A 22773-nucleotide genomic window follows, 5' to 3' on the forward strand; every position below is an offset into this window, starting at 1 on the left:
GTGGATGTCACTGGGTTCGATAGGTATTTGATGGTAAGCTCGGTTGAGATCGATTTTGCTGAACGTGTTCTTTTTGTAAAGAAAGTGTGTAAAATCCTGTATATGCGGTAGCGGGTATCGGTCCGGTACCGTCTGAGCATTAAGAGCTCTATAATCGCCGCAAGGGCGCCACTCACCGTTAGCTTTCCTTACGAGATGCAATGGGGAAGCGTATGAGCTTTTGGAAGGACGACAAATTCCTAGGCGAGTGAGATATTCGAACTCTTGACAGCTTTGAGCTTTTCGTGTGCGAGACGTCTAGGTCGAGCGAACACAGGTGGACCTTTCGTTTCGATGCAGTGCGTCACCCCGGTCTGTATCGGCGATGGCGCTATGGCGTTAGGATCGGTAATTTGACTGAACTCGCGCAGTAAATTTTCTACTTCTGTGGTATCACACGAATTTTTCGTTGCCGTCGATGCTTCGAAACAACAAATGCTTGGTTGATATTGAACTTTGGTCATAAGTGCAGCATTGCTGATATCAATTATTAAATTAAAATGGCGAAGAAAGTCGGCACCGAGGATTGCGTATTTTGTATCGGCTACAACAAAATCCCAAGTGAATTTTCGTTGAAGGCCTAGGTCTAATGTGCGTCGTAATATACCGTAGGTTTTTATGACCCTACCATTTGCAGCGTAAAGTGGTTTGCCTTTTTTGTTTGACAATCGACAAGCGCGAGTTGATGGGATAACGGATACTTCGGCCCCCGTGTCGATCAAAAAATGTTGGTTCGAAATTTTATCTAGGGTGAAAAAACGTTTAGATTGAGTCAATTCGGAAAATTGTACCTCGAGTTCGCATTGTGTTTGTTTGCTCGATGACGTTTTACTGCCGCAACTGTCGAACATCATTGTTACGGCGGCTTTTAGTTTTTTTGACTTGTCCGCTTTCTTTACTGGAAAATCACATGGACTTCTGCATTTGCGAGCCTGCGTGCCATACTCGATGATACCAGCATGTCGGTGACTGGTCTACGTTGGAGCTGCGGTGTGGTGTGCCTGCCCGTTTAACGTTATTTTGAGAACGTTCTCGTTGACGGCTGCGATTTTGGGACATTATCTGGGCGTTGATGTTTTCGAGAGCGGAGTCTTGCTTGTCTATTCTTTTTTCTAGTAGAGCGACGCGGCTGGAAGATGTTTCTATGGCGCTGACTGTAGGCGCTCGCGATGATGATGTTGCGTTGGAGTCGCGGCTGAGCGCGTCGAGTACTGCGTCATCCGTAATGGCTAGTTGATGTAGAGGGGTGCTCGGTTGGGCCTGCAGCATACCAGCAATAACAGCCCGAGCAGATTCCGGTAACTGTTTGAGCCAGTACTGCTGTATAACGGATTCGTCTTTGGTGGCGTTTGTGCGCTGCATCTGGCTTAGCAAATGGCTCGGCTTTCCGTCGCCTAACTGAATACCTGTGAGCTTATCTAGACGTGCCATGGCTGAGTCGCTGAATTTTTCGATGATGGCATTTTTCAACGTAGTGTACGGTGTCGTATTTGGAGGATTGCGAACTAGCTCAAAAACTTTTCTTTGCGAACACCGAAACCATGCAGTTCGAACTATGCGTCTACTTTTATAAACCACGATTCTATATTATATTTTGAGTTCAGTTTAGGGAACGGTAGTTTCCACGGTATGCCACTGTCGACGCCTATGTTTGCGTTACCAGCAGCATTGTTGTCGTTGTTTGCGGGATCGTCGCTGCTCTTATGGCTATCGTTCGAGTTGTCGCTACCGGGCATCGTATTCCGTTATTTTCGAGCGCCGTTATTGTTGCAGGTTTTGTGGTTTTTACACCGGACGATATTTGTTGATTTTTGATGGCGTGATATTTGTGCAGTACTCGATTTAAAATTATAATCAATTTAAATTTTAATGCGATTTACTGCGATTAGGTGCAAAAAGCACTTTTTGTCGTGAGATTTGCTACAGTATCACCGTTTTTACCGCGGGGTCACCAATGTGGTTATTACTGTAGTCAAACCCGTTTAATTTTAGTAAAACCTTAATTTACGTAACTTTTATGTTACACAGAAAAACTATGGAACTTATATATATTAAATATTACAAATGCAAATGTATTAAGGTAAAATGATATTTCACGTCTTCACCGGTATGTTGATCGATTCGCTCTTCGAGTATATCTAACTTTTTAGTAAGCCGTTAAGTGCACTTGCATTTCCATTATTGGTGATTGCTTTTGGTTTGTTCTTTCGTATGTGGGGTTGCCAACCTAGTTATGTCTGAGCCGGTTGCCACAGGCACAAAATACGATTAGTATATAACTATTTTTCGCTAAGATTTAACTTATATTTTGTCCTTTTTAATGTCATTTATATAAAAGTGGGCGTGGTCCTTAACAAATCTTATCCATTTTTACTAGAAATATTTCTTGCTATAAGGAAAATATGTGTACCCAATTTTGTTACGATATGTAAATTTTTCTTCGAGTTATGGCTTCCGAAACGTTGAAATTGCTTAGATAAAAAAGGGGCGGGCCACACCCATTTTCAAAAATTTTGGTGTTTTCCAATTTATTGTTATAAATCCACTTGGGAAATGAAATACCATTGATATAAAGCTCTTTTTTGCAAATATATAGCTTATTTTTTTCGTCCACGACCCTTTTAAAAATCTTTTATATAAAAGTGGGCGTGGCCCTTAACCGAACCAAAGCATTCCTTATAGTAAAGGCAACCTCTCTGCCGAATTTTGTTACGATAGGTTTAACGATTTTTGATTTATGATTAATATTTGTGAAATTTATTTATCGCAAGTGGGCGGTGCCACGCCCATTTAAAAAAAAAATTTTAAATTTTTATCAAGTCCCAATATCAGTCCACTCGTCAAATTTCAACATTCTAGGTGTATTATTTACTAAATAATCAGGTGTTTTGTGTTTTACAAAATGTTATATATATAAAAAGTGGGCGTGGTTATCATCCGATTTCGTTGATTTTCAATACCAATCTATTCTGTGTCCAGATAAGCTCGTGTACCAAATTTGGTGAAGATATCTCAATATTTGCTCAAGTTATCGTGTTAACGGACAAACGGACGGACGGACGGGCATGGCTCAATCAAATTTTTTTCGATACTGATGATTTTGATATATGGAAGTCTATATCTATCTCGATTCCTTTATACCTGTACAACGAACCGTTATCCAATAAAAGTTATAATACCCTGTGTACAAGTACAGCTGGGTATAATAACTTTTTATTCTGTAAGTGAGCCAGAGCGTGTTAACTTATTCCGTGCTCTCGAAACATTCATCTTTATTTAAGTATTTATCGTTTTTATATTTGGAATATTATTTTGATAATCTTGTGAGGTAGTATCACACGAACTTGTGTTGATATTCCAAATTGACGGTTAATCCGGAACGATGCTTTGAGTACTTTCCGAAGTAACAGAACAAATAGGTAAATACACTCCTTGTATAGCAAGACCGCACATAAGCTGAACTCCCCTGTCAAAGTCAAAGCCTGAACTTAAAATATGTATAAAGAAAGCAAACCATTTTTCTATTTTTTTGCGAGATATTGTCGACTTCTGAGAAGAGTATCACCATATATTAGTTTGAAGAACACCCTATCTCAGTTTATCCCATGTCAATATGTATTGAATTTATGCTCAGATAGGGCGGTATCGAAACAAATTCTAAGGTAGTGTGTTTTTGAATGAAATTCTTAAGTACGACATTCTTCAACAAACTCTAAAGTAATGTCAATAGCTCTTTTATCATTTCACAAAAAAAGCAAAAAATAAACAATTTTCATAAAGCCTGTAGGCATTTACAAAATTACCATCAATACTACTTAAGGTACTTTTCTACTACAATTTTCGATGAAGGGGATTTAATTATTTCCCGCATTCCTTGTTTCGTTAAAGCAACCCTTCCTGACTTTTAGATTTAGGAAGTGTCAAAGCTCTGCTGTTATTAGAGAACAAACCTCTAGTAATTGAAACATGATCTCTACTAAGGACAACGTTTGAAATAAGAAGTATGCCATGAACAAATATTTTCGCTAAACGTTTTTATTCAATTAAAAATGCAAGGGAATTGAAAGTGTTAGAGCTATCTTACAAGTTTTTCAAGAGCACTCTAGAGGGAAGTCTAAAAAGGTGTGCCGCAAACATATTGTAACGAATTTGCTTGCAAATCCTCTTATTTGCAATCCTCTGCTAAGTTCGAATCACTAAACTGTTGAATAAATAACTCCAATATTGAATAATAGAAAAATGGCCTTTATTAAAGTACTTCACAATAACACTTATACTTTGCAATTAGCTGGCTTAATAACCAAACTGATAGCTTAAATGAAACTGACTTTCAAAATAATACTGCTATTGCTCGCTAGATATCGTCTTAATCGAAACTGCTTGACAACTCAAATCAAACTGAATTTCTTTTTACTCGCTTGCGCCGCTTTTATAGTTTACGCTGCATACATCTAGGCTCTTCTATTTCCAGAACTTACCAACTATTTCGCGTGTTTATAGTTCTCATATAGTTTCTACTTGTTTACAATTGTCTACTTTTCAGCGTCTCTCAGATGTATGTGAGTTTGTAGTTTACAGTCTCTCGCACACACATAGGCGTATAAGTAAATGCATCTGTGTGTGACATCTCTCGGCTGCCTTATATATGTGTATACATGATTTGATTATTGACGTAAATACCGCTTAGCATGGCCTTAGCATCGCCTTAGTGATGGTATGGCTTAGTGATGCTAATATCCGTGACACTACCCTCCACCTAAGTCTGATCGTCCAGATCAGACGAATCTCTCAATCTAACCGCTACTAGCCTCTCCAAATGAACCACCCTTCTATTTCGTGGTTTCCCAATTGTTTGTATGCGGTAGATGGCATCACTGATCCTTTTTACAACTTTGTACGGACCTTCCCAACTGCAACAAAATTTGGAAGGAACACTTTTACGCCGGTGAGGGTTGTACAACACAACCAAATCTCCCTCCAAGAACCCTTCCGAATTATTTTCCTTGTCGTACCTGTGTTTCATCTTTCTACTCATTATCCTGGATCGTTCCCTCGCACTCTGTTGCTTGGCCAATGAACTACTTCGTAGAGCTTGCGCTTGACGGGTTGGCTTCGCATCATCATTATCGTCTGGACGTTTCACAACAGTAGTGCGCGGTGGCTTGAAACTACCCTCGCATTCTTTCTCGGAAATTCGTTGCTTCGTTTTCCTGCATCTTTTAGGTTTTGTCAATGACAGTGTTTCTCTCGCAGGTACTTTTGATTTTGCTTTATTTGGCCCATTCGACCTATCAACCTTTTCTTTTGACTTTCGTGACCTTTGTGGAGTCTTTTCCACCATTACTCGATTGCTACTGAACCCTTTCTCCAACTTGAAGTTAAGTGGTATATCCTGGTTCTCATAACGTATCACCCTTTTCTGCATATCGATCTTGATGTCATGGTCAACCAAGAAGTCAATCCCAATATGACTTCTTCAACGATCTTCGCCACAACGAATCTCGCCAGTGACCGTACGCAACTTTGCACCAGGTAACGGTTTTATTCTCCTGTTGACCAAGTCGGATCGGATCAAGGAATGAGATGCGCCCGTATCTACAGTCAGTACACGTTCTTTACCATCCACATTCCCTCTGACGGTAAGACTGCTCGGTTTTCTACCAATTTGCAACACAGATATGACAGGGCATTCAATATCTGGATCTAGCTCTCGAACTCTACCTCTTACTTGCTCTTGCTCATCTCCCCCAGCTTTGCGTTTACGGCCACCCACATTGTTGGAACTATTAGGACCAAGATCGCAATGACGTGCAATGTGACCGGACTTCCCGCATTTGAAGCATTTGATAACTTTTTCACTCCGCTTTTGCGATCCTTTCAACGGCTTCAAATATTGCGTCTACCCACTCTGGCCTTTCTACTTCCACACGGCGTGCTTTGAAAACTGGCTTATACAGAAGCGACGCTGTTTCCTGAATCAGAGCTTGTGACACCGTTTCTGCGAATGTAGGTTTTGGGTTTGCATACGTCGCTCGCTTCGTTTCTACGTCCCTTATGCCATTTATAAAACTCTGGATTTTTACCCTCTCGGTGTACTCCACGGGTGCGTCCGCATTTGCCAAATGTGCCAACCTTTCAACATCCGAGGCAAACTCCTGCAAAGTCTCATTCGCTCTTTGGTGACGGTTTTGCAACTCAAATTGGAATATCTGTTTTCTATGCTCGCTTCCATAACGTCTCTCGACAGCGGCAATCAATGCTTCATAGTTGTTCCGCTCTCCTTCGGGAATCGTCTGTAGGATTTCGGCTGCTGGCCCTTTCAATGCCACGAACAGAGCTGCAACTTTATCTTCAGCATTCCAGTTGTTCGCTGCCGACGTCTTCTCAAATTGGAGCTTAAATACCTTGATGGTTCTGATCAAACGTTGGGGATTTTACCTTCAGGGTAGACGTTGAAGTGATTGGACGGTTCAATTGTAACTCCTGGATCCGATCTTTCAAAGCATATATCTCGGCCTCCATTTTATCTTGTCGACCACTGAACCCTTCCTGAAACTGCGTTAGTTTCTCTTCCATACGCGATTCTAGTTGTGCAGAGATCTGCGATGATACTGTGCTGAAATTTGTGTCGACATTTCTGATATACGTGCCTCTTGTGCTTCAATTTTAGATGTTATTTCTGACGACATTTCTGAGATACGTGTCTCCTGTGATTCAATCTTCGCTGTTATACGGTTCTCCTGCGATTCTAGTTGTTTTTCCATCTTGGATGTTATGCGTGTCTCTTGCGAAGCCAGTTGAGATGACATTTGTGACATTTCTGAAATGCGTGCCTCCTGTGCCTCCATCTTGGATGTTATACGTGCCTCCTGTGATTCCAGCTGAGATGCCACTGTCGATGTTTGAGCAGTTATTGCAGCCAATATCATGTTCAAGTCTGTGCTCGTAGCTGTCTGCGATGTTTCGTTTTTCTCTTCAATTTTTGTTGTTGTTTCATCCCCATCAGGATAAAAGACAAACTCGTCCACATCAATTCCTTGCTACTCCATTACCTCTCGTAGCCGTGCTTGAAGTTCGATCTTATTGCCGGTTGTATTTAATCCACGGTTCTCCAACTCCTTTTTCAGTTGATGGATCTTCAATTCACTGAACTTTGCCATGTCCAAGTTGTATTCCCAATCTTCGGAATTTATTCAACAATTCCTCTTCTGACACCAATTGTAACGAATTTGCTTGCAAATCCTCTTATTTGCAATCCTCTGCTAAGTTCAAATCACTAAACTGTTGAATAAATAACTCCAATATTGAATAATAGAAAAATGGCCTTTATTAAAGTACTTCACAATAACACATTAACCATGCAATTAGCTGACTTAATAACCAAACTGATAGCTTAAATGAAACTGACTTTCAAAATAATACTGCTATTGCTCGCTAGATATCGTCTTAATCGAAACTGCTTGACAACTCAAATCAAACTGAATTTCTTTTTACTCGCTTGCGCCGCTTTTATAGATTACGCTGCATACATCTAGGCTCTTCTATTTCCACAACTTACCAATTATTTCGCGTGTTTATAGTTCTCATATAGGTTCTACTTGTTTACAATTGTCTACTTTTCAGCGTCTCTCAGATGTATGTGAGTTTGTAGTTTACAGTCTCTCGCACACACATAGGCGTATAAGTAAATACATCTGTGTGTGACATCTCTCGGCCGTATACATGATTTGATTATTGACGTAAATACCGCTTAGCAGCGCCTTAGTGATGGTATGGCTTAGTGATGCTAATATCCGTGACAATATTTTAAGAGTATTTTTTTTTAATATTTTCAAGATGAAAAGCCTGGTGAACTATGACAGAAAATAAAACAAGAACGTGGATGTTTAGCGTTTGATGATGATTGTTCTTTATTGGAAAAATGCTTTCTCTTTGATACAAAATTTCTTACTTTACATATATGTACGTAGTTACACTAATTCTTACACAAACTAAAAAGTATCTACATTCCTAATGCATGCATGCCAGGTCAGCATATTATTACATTAACCTAATTATGGATACACCCCGGGCAAAGCAACATCAAAATTTTAGAAATAAGCTTTTTAAATTAGAAGAAAATTTTTCTAAGCGGGGTCGCCCCTCGACAGTGTTTAGCAAGCGCTCCGGGTGTATTTCTGCCATGAAAAGCTCTCAGTGAAAACTCATCTGCCTTGCAGATGCCGTTCGGAGTCGGCATAAAACATGTAGGTCCCGTCCGGCCAATTTGTAGGGAAAATCTAGAGGAGCACGACGCAAATTGGAAGAGAAGCTCGGCCTTAGATCTCTTCGGAGGTTATCGCGCCTTACATTTATTTTAATTTTTTTTTTATAATTATGGATACAATGTAATTATATACATATAATTATTTTGGCAGTCATTTTGACAAACCGCCAATGTCGATCAGTCATGCTGATCGATAAGTGTGTTGGTTGTTGTTGTTGCTGTAGCAATGCTTCGCCCCACCTAACAGCCGCGACCGATCACAAATTGTCATCAATATCCTCTAACGGGAATCCAAGGAAACTTGCTGTTTCAACAGGGGTGGACCATAAGGAAAGGGGTGTTAGAGGCGTTGGTTCCACATTACAATTAAAGAGATGGTTGGTGTCATGTGGGGACACATTGCAAGCGGGGCATACATTTTGTATGTCGGGGTTGATTCTGGATAGGTAAGAGTTTAACCTGTTACAGTATCCAGAACGAAGTTGAGCAAGAGTGACACGCGTTCCCTGGGGAGTATGCACTCCACTTCCGCTAGTTTTGGATACTTTTCTTTGAGTACTGGATTCACCGGGCAATTCCCGGCATAAAGGTCCGACGCCTGTTCGACTTCGTTTCGTTTATTAACGTTGACGGCTCTTATTATATTTATCCTCTTTGTTATTATATCTATCCTCTTTGACAGTAGACAATTTTTTACAAATGTGTTTTTTTGTGGCATGTAGAAAACTTTTGTAAGAAAAATGGGACATCTTTCTACATTTTCTATAGGTTCTAGACAGAGAGAATATCACTATAGTATAGATTTGAAAAGCAGCCAGATTTCTTAAACAGCATCAGGCTGACGGAAGAGTTGCAGCGTTGCTGTTATATAAAAGTAGAAAGACTTGAATATTATTTCTTCTTTAAAATTGTATAAATATGAAGCGATACTTACTTATAGAAGGCACTTTGTTCTCAGCATTATAAGCAGTTTTTTTTAAGATTTTCAAGTTGCACAGAACAAAGCACAATAGCCTAAGAATTAGGTACCGTAATACATAAGTTCCATTTTTGACATTTATTTGTACTTTATTGTCATGATTACTCAAAATTGCATTAACTATTAATTATAATACGAACACAGTGCCTAAGTAATCAAAATATCTATCAAGAACATTATTACTTAATATAATAAATGAATTATAAAAAGTTTTGACGTAATAGAAAAATCAAGAGTGTAAGAAACAATGCAACAAGTGATGGGTGCAAAAAATAAGATTTTTTTATTTACTCATTTCAGAGAAAATAAAAAAAATAGCTCTTTGGGTATTTTTATATGTAGGTATTACATACATCTATCCACTCACACAGTCTTGAAACTTCAGAAGAGGCGAATTTTAATATCTATGTAGTTGCTTATAACGTCGAATATTGAACGTCTGAAACAAATAAAATTTGCATTAAAAAAAACAAATATTTATTGCTGGCATTGTATGTACATATGCAAGTGTGTAGACTCACTAATATAGTTCTGTTAATTATGTTTATAAAAATAAGATAAACTATACTTACAAACTGAACCATTTAGGTATAAACAGTGTAAAAATCATACATTAATTCATTGCATTTGTATGTTAGTATTGAACAACTCGACTAGAAATTTTAATTTAGTAAAATTAGAAGCAAAAAAAAAATTAGTTACGGGGAAGTAAGTTTTACAAAAAAGGTTTTTAAGAAGGAAACTAGAAAAATTAATTCATCGAATATATACATACATAATACATGCATCAATAAGCCCAAACAATGTATACGCTAAACTAGTGCTAGATTTCTTTAACTTTTTTAACGACATTCGGTTTCGATATATACCGAATCTATAAATGTAACGTTTTAGATTTTTAATAACAATTTTTTAACGATATTCTATAATCTATGGCTCATTCCATTTCAAGACAACCGGTCCACGCAGGACATGATTTTTGATTTCGATGAAATTTTAATATGTTGTTCTTTGGTCAAAATAATGAAACCCGTGTTTTTTTTTGGCTCAAAAATTTTTTTTTTCGGATTTATCGGTAATTGAATTTGATAAAATGCAATCGATATTTTATTCACCTATTTTTTCAACTGTCAATAACTTTGTCAAAAATTAACCGATTCTCATGATTTTTTCTTTGAAATGTTCGTTATTACATTTACTTTTAAATTTATAAACAATAGCATATAGTTAAAAAAAAATATTTTTCTTTATATTTAGTAAAAATTTATGACTTTCAAAAATTAATATTTCAAAAATACATAGGTTATTTTTTTTTTTGGTTCAACTTTTTCTATATTGAGTGAACAGTTCATATTTCACTTTATTTAAGTTTAAGCAAAAAAAAAAAAAAAAACGTATTTTTGAAATATTAATCTTTGAAAAAAATTCATAAATTTTTACTAAATACTAAAAAAAAAAAATATTTTTTTTTAATTATATGCTATTGTTTATAAATTACTATAAAACTAAAAGTAATAACGAACATTTCAAAGAAAAAATCATGATAATCGGTTATTTTTTGACAAAGTTATTGACAGTTGAAAAAATAGGTGAATAAAATATCGATTGCATTTTATCGAATTCAATTGCCGATAAATCCGAAAAAAAAAATTTTTGAGCCAAAAAAAAACACGGGTTTCATTATTTTGACCAAAGAACAACATATTAAAATTTCATCGAAATCAAAAATTACGTCCTGTGCCGACCGGTTGTCTTGAAATGGAATGAGCCCTATGATCCGCTATTGTTGCTAAATATAAGAAGAAAGTTTAAAATTGTTTGACGGCATTGGCTGTGAAGCCACCCTTACATTTAAAAAATAAAATACATATATAAATACAAGGCTCCATATACTTCCGAAGAGATTCAGGTCGGGCTTCTCTTCCCATTTGCGTCGTGGTCCTTTTATTTTTCTTACAAATTGAAGGGACGGGACCTATATATTTTACGCCGCCTCCGAACGGCATCTGTAAAGCAGGGTTGGAGTACACTAAATTTTAACTAACGATTTTTCGCTGGCAGTAATACACTCGGAAAGTTTGCAAAATCACTGCCGAAGGGCGACCCAGCTTAGAAACACTTTTCTTCTTCGGTGTGGTGGGCGGAACACGCTACCACCAAACCACGGCAGCCGCCGTGTCACCCAATAAAATTGTCACCTCGTTAGCAATGTCAAAACTAAGTTAATGAATAGATTAGTCGTTATCTCAATTGAAAAATCTTTAGTTAAAATTTTCAAAAGTATGATCGTTAAAAAAGTTAGTGAATTCGCCTAAAGTGGTGTAATTCACTACCTTTTAACGATGCGATTTTCCGAGATTTTAACTAACGATTTTTTCGTACGATAGAGGAGTTTACTTAATATATATTACGATTGTGGGCAAGAGGATGAATTAGTTAGTCAATAAAAACCCGCCAGAATGGACATTAGACACGATTTTTGCAAAATGGGCAAATGTGAGCCTCATATTATTTGCACCTCTTTGTTTTTAGTACATGCAGGGTACATTGATGATTGCAAATATTATAGTGCCGATATACTATTTTTGTTAAAACGTTTTTGAAATGGGCTCATTCCATTTCAAGGCACCCGGTCCTCGCAGGACATGATTTTTGATTTCGATAAAATTTTAATATGTTGTTCTTTGGTCAAAATAATGAAACACGTGTTTTTTTTTTGCCTCAGAAAATTTTTTTTCGGATGTATCGGCAATTGAATTCGATAAAATGCAATCGATATTTTATTCACCTATTTTTTCAACTGTCAATAACTTTGCCAAAAATTAACCGATTCTCATGAATTTTTCTTTGAAATGTTCGTTATTACTTTTGAATTTAAATAAATTTATAAACAATAGCATATATTTAAAAAAAAATATATTTTTTTAGTATTTAGTAAAAATTTATGACTTCAAAAATTAATATTTCAAAAAAAGGAATTTTTTTTTGTTTAAACTTTTCCTATATCGAGTGAACAGTCTATATTTCAACGTAGGTAAATATCTATTAGTCAAAACTCATTGTTTTCGGAATATGAATTTTTGAATATAAAACTTTTTTTCGCCATATATTGATGCAATACATATCAGCATACAAGGCGATCAATGCCAAATGTTTTAAGTTAATTAAAATATCACATTTATTATTGCATTATTTGTTGTGGCATCACGTATTTCGAAAGAAAATGAATAAAATATCGATTGCATTTTATCGAATTATATTGTCGATACATCCGAAAAAAAAATTTGTGAGGCAAAAAAAAAAATAAAAAACAAGTGTGTAATTATTTTGACCATAGAGCAACATATTAAAATTTTATCGAAATCAAAAATCATGTCCTGCGCGGACCGGGTGTCTTGAAATGGAATGAGCCAATGAGTTTAATTAATTGGTTGGCAAGAGCATGTAAGATTTTTACTTATCACACGAATATTCCTACGAACACAAACGTTTATGGAGGCGATCTCCTTTATTTATGATTTCAAATAACATGCGAGCATATTGGCGATTCCAGTTGAGATGCAATTTGCGACGACATTGATGTTACTGTCGATGTTTGTGCAGATATTGCAGCCAATATTATGTTCAAGTCTGTGCTCGTAACTGTCTGCGATGTTTAATTTTTCCCTTCAATTTTTGTTGTCTCCTCGCCATCAAGAGGAAAGACATACTCTTCCACGTTAATTCCTTGTTGTTGTTGTTGTAGAGATTAGGTTACTCCCCGAAGGCTTTGGGGAGTCTTATCGATGTGATGGTCCTTTGTCGGATACAGATCCGATACGCTCCGGTAACACAGCACCATTAAGGTGCTGGCCCGACCATCTCGGGAACGATTTATATGGCCACATTAAACCTTCAGGCCATCCCTCCCTCCCCACCCCCAAGTTCCATGAGGAGCTTGGGGTCGCCAGAGCCTCGTCTGTTAGTGAAACGGGATTCGCCGCTTGAAACTGAGGTTGACAATTGCGTTGGAGAAGCTATATATTGCGCTACACAACCCCTTGAATCCATTGCCTCTCGTAGTCGTGCCTGAAGTTCGAGTTTAATGCCGCTTGTATTCAATCCACGGCTCTCCAACTCCTTCTTCAGTTGCTGGATCTTCAATTCACTGAACTTTGCCATGTCCAAGTTGTATTCAAAATCTTCGGAATTTATTCAACAATTCCTCTTCTGACACCAATTGTAACGAATATACTGCAAATCTTATTTACAACCTTCTGCTAAGTTCGAATCACTAAACTGTTGAATAAATAACTCCAATATTTAATAATGCAAAATGGCCTTTATTAAAGTACTTCACAATACACTGATACTTAACAACCAATAGCTTGCTTAAATGAAACTGATTTTCAAAATAATACTGCTATTGCTCGCTAGATAGCGTCTTAAATCCAACTGATTATCGCGCTTCTACTGTTGCGGCCCTTTATACTTTGTGATTTCTCGTTCGCATCTTCTAGGCGCTTCCATTTCCAGAATCTACTAGTTGGTTATCTGCTATAAATTTCTCAGCTATAACATGCCAACCTAATATAAACGCACGCAAGTCATTTTCTGTCAAAAATGTCTGATGCACATACAACTTGTATGAGAGCAACCCAAATTGAATTTGCTGCGTAAAAACCTAACTCGATTTCCAATTTTTGTTCTGCGTGACATTTAGATTTGACGTTTGCACACATGCTTTACATTGTCGTAACGCATGTTTATTTGGGTTAGAGCAAAAATCGCCGGTTGTTTGCGTGCGCTAAAAAAACACAGTGCGGTTTTATTAGGTTGGCATGTAACTACAGATGCACAATTTTATAGCTTCTCCCAAACCCCATTCGCTTGTATGTGTGAGCGACATTTGCACAACCATTGCATACTTTCAGGAGTATCATTATACAAACATTTATTTGGTTAGCATTATAATATTTATTTAACGTTTGACATATGTTCATAGTATATATACAATTGATTACATAAGTTATATTAAAAAAAAAAAAACATTGTGGAGTTTTACCGCATTCAAATTAATTGCTTAGTTTACTCTTGTAATGTTCCATACATATTAAATAAAAATAAACAAATACTAATTATTTTTTTTTTTTCACTTATCAAAACAAAAACAAGTAAGTACGTTCCGTGAAACACAACATAATCACCCTTATCGCGAGTTTTATTTTCACCCGAAAATGTGCACACTTTTTGTTCACACTATCGCAGAGGGTGGCGAACAATTTTTCGTGTTCGAAAAAGATTTCACCTTATCGGCAACTCTTTGTTCGGGCGAAATGAACAGCGAGGAAACCCAAATTTTTTCACTTATATTTTACAGGCGAACGAGAGGAAAACAAAATGTAATTAATTTTTTGTTTTGAAATTTGATACTCTTATAATTATATGTACTTTTATTATTATTAGAAATAAATAATTAATAATGCACAATCGGAAGCTGAATGGAAAAAAGTGAAATTCCTGTATTGCTAAGTATGTAAATTCTATTTTTTATGACAACGTATCAGTCGGCCAAGTTATCCATTGTGAACAAAGCAACGGTTCAAAATGTTGAGCACCTCACTGAAACAAGATTGGCTAAGACCCACTTCATGGTCCTTTCCAACGCCTTTTCCCTATGCAAAAAACGAAGACATGTACTCAACTTTACAATTGGTGGAACTACAAATTTTTGCTTCAATGGTGGCAAGGAGTTGGTAAAAATATCTAGCAAACATTAGAATGCCTGCTTGTTTAGCCTGTAATATTGGCGAAAGCTAATTGAAAAAAAAAAAATTAACTTGTTATTCAAAAGTGCTGAAAATAGTAATTTTTAGCTTACAGTGAATCATTTAGCTCCAAAAAGAGGCAGTTCTAACTTTTTACACTTAAGTATCTCCGAATCGCTTTCATATTTATATTTTCCTCGCGCTCAATCAATACCAACCTAAGTGCAATACTAAACATTATTTTATAAATTTTTTATTTCTATTTTTGTTGTATTTCAAGGGAATATCTGCTTGGTTACAAAATTTACACAATTTTAAGTAAATTATTTGTTCACTGCCAATTCACAATAGAGCATCAGCTGTTTCGAAGTGAAATTGCCGATAGGCCGAAAAAGTTCACCCGAACAAAAGAAGTGAAAGCGAACAATTTTCCGCGTGAGCTTCGCGAAAAGGGTGAATATATTCAGCTGCATGGTGGAATAACCAGGTGAAGTAAATAAAAAAGATAGAAGATGTACGCTATCAGAAACGGGAGGGATGTATTTTCAACGGTCAGAAGAGGGTAAAATGTTTACCCGCTTTGGAAAAGTAGGATTAGAAAAATAAATGCCTTGCTACGAAAGCCATTACAGTTTTTTCAGCATATCAGTGCCACCTAATGCCAATACAAAAGGGATACACAGGATCAGTGCTAGCTTGTATTACTTTAGGCATCGAATAAAATTAAAAAACTTAAACTGTGATGAGTAGTAAAATTCAATAATGCGTCTAAAATAAACTTACCTCAACTTCCAACTGCAGTTGAAGCTTTTATCGAAAAACCGGACATAAGTGGGAGAGGTGTTATCCATTGTATAGTTGAACTGTAGGAACTTTGCGCACTTAAATGGGTTTCGGGTTTGATGAAAATTTTACAGTTACACTTGGAAGTGATCGTAATACTTTTAAATGTGCTTCCATCTCTAAAAATCTGTTGTTCTTTCCATCATCTCTGTTGATTTGACATTGAGAGTGCGAAGTAAAACATATGACCTGCCAATATATCATACAAACTTGATCAGAACATCTCCCAAAAGCTCTTGACAGTTTCATTCATGGTGTATTACTAATTTCCCCAAGTTATTATTTACTAAAAGATGTCAGGGGATATAATAGGAGTCGGCTTAGAACCAGAAGGTGCTAATCCGATCGAGCCGGATTCTTATATTCTAAATTACAATCCATAACTGTAACCTTCCTCTTATCTTAGTGGTCTAATTTATAGGCCAAAACAACAACAGTGAGTTAAAAATTTTTTGTAACTATATTTAGAAATCCATTGTTTTAGCGAAGTGTTTACATAAAATAGTCGATTTCTTATGTTGATTTCATTGTTGTCGCAGTAATATTTTTTTGTTTAAAGGTGGGCGTGTTCGTAATCCGATTTTGCTAATTTTTATTACGCACACATATAGTAATAGGAGTAACGTTCCTGCCAAATTTCATCATGATATCTGTTCGGCCGGGATGCGTCTAATCCTGGAGGTAGGTGGGCGCACCGGGTCGATCTCAATGAACGGGCTGGGTTTCGGAATAAAGAAGAAAAATGAAGACGAGAATTTCTCGTTATAATAATCTGTTTTATTGGGTAGAAGTAAAATAAACTGGTTACAATATTACCTGACTGTATTGTAGACAAAACGGCAGAGATCGCTGGCGGCAGATGTGTACGCGTTGGCTGTTAGAATCGAAGAGGCCGGTTGTATAGCAAGCTACAACCGTTGACCCGCAAAATCCTCCGTTTTGGAGGGGAAAGGCACCCACACATCAACTCCGACATGCATATGCATGAGTGCTGACAAAAAACACACATACACGTACATGTACATGCATGCACATGCATGTGGCGGTGATGGTGTGGGTGGTTACAAATTAATTCGAGTATCGAGTATCGATTCGCAGGGTTGCATTGGGGGGATCGCAGACAGATGCGGAAAAAGTTAGGCATCCTGCCTAAACAATATCTTCAACGACTGCCAAATTACAGTTTGCAAAACTTTTAAATTACCTTCTTTTAAAAGTGGGCGGTGCCACGCCCATTAGCCAAAATTTTACTAATTTTCTATTCTGCGTTATAAGGTCAACCCACCTCCCAAGTTTCATCGCTTTATCCGTCTTTGGTAATGAATTATTGCACTTTTTCGGTTTTTCGAAATTCTCGATATCGAAAAAGTGGGCGTGGTTATAGTCCGATTTCGTTCATTTTAAATAGCGATCTGAGACGAGTGCCCAGGAACATACATACCAAATTTCATTAAGATACCTCAAAATTTACTCAAGTTATCGTGTTTACGGACGGTCTGACGGACATGGCTAAATGAAATTTTTTTTCGCCCAGGTCATTTTGATATATAGAAGTCTATATCTATCTCGATTAGTTTATGCCGTTACGGATTACCGTTATGCGAACAAAATTAATATACTCTGTGAGCTCTGCTCAGCTGAGTATAAACAAGTAAGGAAGGTTAAGTTCGGGTGTAACCGAACATTACATACTCAGTTGAGAGCTATGGTGACAACATAAGGGAACATAACCATGTAGGAAAATGAACCGATGGTAACCCTGGAATGTGTTTGTATGACATGTGTATCAAATAAAAGATATTAAAGAGTATTTTATGAGGGAGTGGGCCTTAGTTCTATAGGTGGACGCCATTTAGGGATATCGCCATAAAGATGGACCAGGGCTGACTCTAGAATTTGTTTGCACGATATGCGTATCAAATGAAAGGTGTTAATGAGTATTTTAAAAGGGAGTGATCCTTAGTTCCATACGTGGACGCTGTTTCGAGATATCGCCATAAAGGTGGACCAGAGGTGACCCTAGAATTTGTTTGTACGATATGGGTATCAAATGAAAGGGGTTAATGAGTATTTTAAAAGGGAATGGGCCTTAGCTCTATTGGTGGACGCCTTTTCGAGATATCGCTATAAAGGTGGACCAGGGGTGATTCTAGAATGCGTTTGTACAATATGGGTATCAAACGAAAGTGTTAATGAGTATTTTAAAAGGGCGTGGGGCTTAGTTCTATAAGTGGACGCATTTTCGAGATATCGCCATAAAGGTGGACCAGGGGTCACTCTAGAATGTGTTTGTACGATATGGGTATTAAATTAAAAGTATTACTGAGGGTTTTAAAAGGGAGTGGTGGTAGTTGTATAGGTGGTCGCCTTTTCGAGATATCGCAATAAAAGTGGACAAGGGGTGACTCTAGAATGGGTTTGTACAATATGGGTATCAAACAAAAAGTGTTAATGAGTATTTTAAAAGGGAGTGGGCCTTAGTTCTATAGATGGACGCCGTTTCGAGATATCGCCATAAAAGTGGACCAGGGGTGACCCTAGAATTTGTTTGTACGATATGGGTAACAAATGAAAGGGGTTAATGGGTATTTTAAAAGGGAGTGGGCCTTAGTTCTATAGGTGGACGCCTTTTCCAGATATATCGCCATAAAGGTGGACCAGGGGTGACTCTAGACTTTGCTTGTACGATATGGGTATCAAATGATAGGTGTTAATGAGTCTCTTTAAAAGGGAGTGGGCCATAGTTCTATAGGTGGACGCCATTTCGAGATATCGCCATAAAGGTGGACCAGGCGTGACTCTAGGTTGTGTTTGTACGATATGGGTATCAAAGGTATTAATGAGGGTTTTAAAAGGGAGTGGGCCTTAGTTGTATATGTGAAGGCGTTCTCGAGATATCGACCAAAATGTGGACCAGGGTGACCCAGAACATCATTTGTCGGGTATCGCTAATTTATTTATATATGTAATACCATGAACAGTATTCCTGCCAAGATTTCAAGGGTTTTTTATTTCGCCCTGCAGAACTTTTTCATTTTCTTCTACTTAATGTGGTAGGTGTCACCAGTGTTGCCAGGTGATGAAAAAAAAGAAGCTAGATTGGCAAAAAAAGGTTAGAAAAAGCTAAATTTAGAAAAAAAAGAAGCTAAAAAAAGACCAGAAATTTTTTTGGTTAATTCATAATTTTATATTTTAGTTTACACATTTGTAAATAAAAACTTATAAACATAACTTAAACATAACTTCTTCTTTCAAAACATATCAGGCACATTTTCCTTGACTAGCACATGGAATTACTTTAAATGATTGCATATGTGTATATACACAAAAAAAAATATTGCAAACTAATTATTTATATAAAATATTCCCCGTCTAAAAGATCAGAAGAGCTTAAGTCTGCGTATAAAGTTTGGTTATTTACCATATATATGAGATCATCGGTAATTTCAAAATCATTACAATATTTAGATAAGCGTTTTAACGAGCATCTAATATTAAGCAGCGCATTAAGCATTTTAATTTTTAGTTTGTTCCCTAATTTAGTTTTCAGAATTTTCATGCCACTAAAAATTCTTTCAACCTCCGCGTTACTGAGTGGTAATACTAAAAAACTAAATATGAATTCGACAAGTTCTAAAAAAGGTGGTTCGTTTAATGCATTTTTATATTCTCGGACTTCCGACCAAAATTCCATGGTGGAGTGTACATTTTTCCATTGTATAGTTATAGGCTTTCACCACTGCAGCTCTATTAATACTATTTGACTTGAAGAATAACTATACTTCTCTTTTTCAACGTAAGAAAAGACATCTGGCTTTGAAACTTTCAACGAATTTTCAGCAGAAAAAGAATTAATCTTTTGTAGAGAACTCATATTATTAGGTATTAGGTGTTCACAGGAACTATGGAAATTATTTTATTTTAGAAATTATTAAAAATACATTCGGATTAAAAAAGGCTAGAAAAAAGTCACAAAGCTAAACCCAAAATTTCGAGGCTAAAGGCAAAAACAAAAGGCTAAAACTAGCCTCGAAAAGGCTAACCTGGCAACACTGGGTGTCACACCCATTTTACCAAGTTTTTTTTCTAAAGTTATATTTTGCGTCAATAGACCAATACAATTACCATGTTTCATCCCTTTTTTCGTATTTCGTATATAATTATGGCATTTTTTTCATTTTTCGTAATTTTCGATATCGAAAAAGTGGGCGTGGTCATAGTCGGATTCCGGCCATTTTTTACACCAATACAAAGTGAGTTCAGATAAGTACGTGAACTGAGTTTAGTAAAAATATATCGATTTTTGCTCAAGTTATCGTGTTAACGGCCGAGCGGAAGGACAGACGGTCGACTGTGTATAAAAACTGGGCGTGGCTTCAACCGATTTCGCCCTTTTTCACAGAAATAAGTTATTGTCTTCCAATCTAAGCCCCTACCAAATTTCACAAGGATTGGTAAATTTTTGTTCGACTTATGGCATTAAAATTATCCTAGACAAATTAAATGAAAAAGGGCGGAGCCACGCCCATTTTGAAATTTTCTTTTATTTTTGTATTTTTTTGCACCATATCATTACTGGAGTTGAATGTTGACATTATTTACTTATATACTGAAAAGATATTACATTTTTTGTTAAAATTTGACTTAAAAAAATTTTTTTTTCAAAAGTGGGCGTGGTCATTCTCCGATTTTGCTAATTTTATTGAGCATACATATAGTAATAGGAGTAACGTTCCTGCCAAATTTCATCATGATATCTTCAACGACTGCCAAATTACAGCTGGCAAAAGTTTTAAATTACCTTCTTTTAAAAGTGGGCGGTGTCACGCCCATTGTCCAAAATTTTACTAATTTTCTATTCTGCGTCATAAGTTCAACTCACCTACCAAGTTTCATCGCTTTATCCGCCTTTGGTAATGAATTATCGCACCTTTTCGGTTTTTCGAAATTTTCGATATCAAAAAAGTGGGCGTGGTTATAGTCCGATATCGTTCATTTTAAATAGTGATCTGAGATGAGTGCTCAGAAACCTACATACCAAATTTCATCAATATACCTCAAAATTTACTCAAGTTATCGTGTTGACGGACGGACGGACGGACATGGCTCAGTCAAATTTTTGTTCGATCCTGATGATTTTGATATATGGAAGTCTATATCTATCTCGATTCCTTTATACCTGTAAAGTTAATATACTCTGTGAGCTCTGCACAACTGAGTATAAAAAGGGCAGGGTTATTAACGAAATTTTCCAACTTTTACTAGAAATAGCTTATTACCTGCATCTACGCACTTTTACAAAATCTTTTATATAAAAGAAGCGATTTAACCGATTTAGTCCATTTTTGCTGAAAATATTTCCTGTTAAAAGGCATACATGTGCACCGAATTTTTCGTCGAGATATGACTCCAGAAATGTTGTGAAATGCATTGTAAGAAAGGGGCAGTGCCACGCCTATTTTTCAAGTTTTGAATTTTTTCCCATTTCTTGTTATAATGGCACAAAATACGATTGGTACAAAACTATTTTTCACTAAGATTTAACTTAATATTTTTGGTTACGACCCTTTTTAAAGTCATTTATATAAAAGTGGGCGTGGTCTTTAACCGATCTCGTTAATTTTTCTTCAAAGCATTCCTTATAGTAAAGGAAACCTCTCTGCCGAATTTTGTTACGATAGTTTTAACGATTTTTGACTTATGATTAATAATATTTGTAAAATTGATTTTATCACAAGTGGGCGGTGCCACGCCCATTTTGAACAATTTTTTCAAATTTTTATCAAGAGTCTCAATATCAGTCCACACGTCAAATTTCAACATTCTAGGTGTATTATTTACTAAATAATCAGTTTTTTTGTGTTTTCTAAAAAGTTTTATTTATAAAAAGTGGGCTTGGTTATCCGATTTCGCTCATTTTAAATTTTCGTGTACCAAATTTGATGAAGATATCTCAATATTTACTTAAGTTATCGTGTTAACGGACGGACGGACATGGCGCAATCAAATTTTTTTTCATACTGATTTTTTTTGAAGTTATAATACCCTGTGTACAAGTACAACTGGGTATACAAAAATTAAGCTAACTGCATTGACTGGTTTGCATTGGCATAACGGGTGCGACGAGGACGACAGCTGCAGACTCACTTAGTGCTTTAGTTAGAATACATCCCTTTCCTATTTTAATAGAGAAAGAGACAACACTTGCTGCACTAAGAGCCGTTTTCTTATGTCAACTTAATTTGTTTAATTAATCTGTCCTATTAACACACAATTTGCTCACAAAAACTGTTTTAATCGGACAGATAAACCCTAAAACTTTCTTGAGTAATCGGCTCGAAGGACTTCAAAAAATCTCTGAGCTAAAGAGCGGAAACATGGCACGGCTTATGAAAGTTATAAGAAAATTCATACGAAAATTCCGTATTGCAACTACGTGATACAACAGCCTCTACGCTCAGAATCTCATATACTGATTCTGGCTGGGAGGTCAGGTTCACGGAGGGATCAAAATTTTATGACCGATATACGTGACCTGGATATTAGCCGTGTTTTTTTCACACGCGTATACGTTTCGTTTGCACGTGTAAAAAAACGCCTATCCTCGCTTAGATAATGCTTCGGAGACCCATCTAGCGGCAGTGGTTAAATAACCAACATAACAGCACAGGGTGTACCGAAAAGTGGCGACACAACCCTCTGATGGCCATAGGGTATAACATATAGCTGAATCAGTTGCGATGAATTGTGGACACACATAGAATACATAGAATTAGTGTAGAGATGAAACATAGACACATATTTCAGTTGCATTTGAATATAATGCGTTATTTAGTAGTACTAATTTTATGCGCAGCCATTTCAGAAGAGAAGATAAAGTTTGAGGGTTAGTAGTCCAT

Source organism: Eurosta solidaginis, chromosome 2 (genome assembly GCF_040869045.1).
Source record: "Eurosta solidaginis isolate ZX-2024a chromosome 2, ASM4086904v1, whole genome shotgun sequence".
Lineage (NCBI taxonomy): Eukaryota > Metazoa > Arthropoda > Insecta > Diptera > Tephritidae > Eurosta > Eurosta solidaginis.